This window comes from Panthera uncia (genome assembly GCF_023721935.1).
Source record: "Panthera uncia isolate 11264 chromosome C1 unlocalized genomic scaffold, Puncia_PCG_1.0 HiC_scaffold_3, whole genome shotgun sequence".
Lineage (NCBI taxonomy): Eukaryota > Metazoa > Chordata > Mammalia > Carnivora > Felidae > Panthera > Panthera uncia.
The window spans coordinates 40,599,636-40,601,922 of record NW_026057584.1 but is presented as its reverse complement, the minus strand read 5'-3'; the positions used below and the strand labels follow the sequence as shown (position 1 = coordinate 40,601,922).

The 2,287-nt window shown below is 39.2% G+C and overlaps 1 pseudogene; it reads left to right on the top strand.

The window, feature by feature from the left end:
- Positions 1-972: 972 nt before the first annotated feature.
- Positions 973-1,664, top strand: LOC125911345 (peptidyl-prolyl cis-trans isomerase A-like; annotated as a pseudogene).
- The last annotated feature ends 623 nt before the right edge of the window (positions 1,665-2,287 follow it).

Below are 2,287 nucleotides of genomic sequence, written 5' to 3'. Positions count from 1 at the left end.
ATCCCATAGGATTAGTGTCCTTATAAGAAAACACACCAGAAAGCTTTTTCTCCCTGCATGTGCACAAAGAAGAGATCATGGGAAAATATAGCAAGTTGGCAGTCACCTACAAGACCCAAGAAGATGCCTAAGAAACTAGGTACCTTGCTGGTACCTTGATCTTGAACTTTTCAGCTTCCAATACTGTGAGAAATAAGTATCTGTTGTTTCAGTCACCCAGTCTATGCTATTTTGTTATAGCAGCTCAAGCTATCTAATATACCATATCTGCCAGAAGTAGTAGTTTACCTGCTCTTCCAATATTTCTAGCGTTTAGTATTTAGTGTGCTCTTTTAAGTATTTAGGTTAAAATTCAGCAATAAATTTTATACAAGCTATGATGTTGGAGTCCAGAAATAACTGTATTAAGCAGATGAAGAATTTTACTTAAAATTTTTTATGTTTTAATTTTCTTTTTGAGAGAGAGAGAGACAAAGTGCATGTAGGGGGAGGGGCAGAGAGAGAAGGAGACACAGAATCTGAAGCAGGCTCCAGGCTATGAACTGTCAGCAGAGAGCCTGATGCGGGGCTCGAGCTCGTGGGATGGTGAGATCATGACCTGAGCTGAAGTCAGGCATCCAGCTGACTGAGCCACCCAGGTGCCCTGAAGAATTTTACCTTAACAAATATTATATTCTTTGACAACCTAAATTGACTTATATCCAGAATCATACACATAAAGGAGCTAGAAAATGAAGCACAAACAAAAACCAAAACCAATAAAAGGAAGGAAATAATAAATATTAGAGCAAAACTAAACAAACAAATAACAACACCAACAAAAACCACAACAGAACAGATCAATAAAACCAGGGGTCTCTGGCTGGCTCAGTAAGTAGAGCATGTGACTCTTGACCTTGAGGTTGTAAATCCAAGCCCCACCTTGGGTGTAGAGATTACTTAATAATAAAATCTTCAGGCCTAGCAGATGCTGCTGCCCAGGAACCACCCACACTGTCCAGCCATGGTCAACCCAACTGTGTTCTATGACATCACCATGGGTGGCAAGCCCTCGAGTCATGTCTCCTTCAAGCTGTTGCACACAAAGTTCCAAAACAGCAGAGAACTTTTGTGCTCTGAGCACTGGGGAGAAAGGATTTGGTTACAAAGGTTCCTGCTTTCACAGGATTATCCCAGGATTTATGTGCCAGGGTGGTGACTTCACATGCCATCATAACATTGGCAGCAAGTCCATCAATGGAGAGAAATTTGATGATGACAATTTCATCCTGAAGCACACAGATCCTGGCATCCTGTCCATGGTGAACACTGGACCCAACACGAATGGTTCCCAGTTTTTCATCTGCACTGCCAAGACCAAGTGGTTGGATGGTAAGCACGTGGTGTTTCGCAAGGTGAAGGAGGGCATGAACATCGTGGAAGCCAGGGAGTGCTTTGGGTCCAGGAATGGCAAGACCAGCGGGAAGATCACCATTGCTGACTATGGACAAGTCTAAAATTTTGACTTGTGTCTTATCTTAACCACTGGACCACTCCTTCTGTAGCTTGGGAGAGCATCCCACCACCCCCATATGCTCAAGATTTCCTATAGTCTTTGTGCTCCTGCTGCAGTTCCATGGTCCCATGATTTCCTTACTCTCCTCCAAGTTTAGCTGGATTGCAGAGTGAAGCTTATAATTATGAAATAAAAGTGAAACAATAACAACAAAATAATAATAAATAATAATAATAAACAAGATCTTTAAAAAAGAAAAGAGAAATAAGAACTGATACCTCATAAATACAAAAGATAGTAAGAGAATATTATGCAAAATTATGTGCCAACAAACTGGACAACATAGAATAAGTGGATAAATTCCTAGAAACATATAAACTCCCAAAACTGAATCCAGAAGAAATAGAAAATTTGAACAGACCAATTACCAGCAATGAAATTAAATCAGTAATCAAAAAACTCCCAACAAATAAAAGTCCAGGGCCTGATGGCTTCACTAGTGAAGTCTACCAAATATTTAAACAAGAATAAATACCTATTATTCTCAAACTACTTTAAAAAATAGAAGAAGGAAATCTTCCACAATCATTCTACGAGGCCAGCATTACTCTAATACCAGAAAAAGACACTACAAAAAAGAGAGAGAGGAGAGAGAGAACTACAGGCAAATATATCTGAAGAACATAGATTCAAAATCCTCAACAAAATATTAGCAAATGAAATCTAACAATTGGTTATAAAACTCATTCACCATGATTAAGTGGAATTTATTCCTGAAATGCAAGCTTGGCT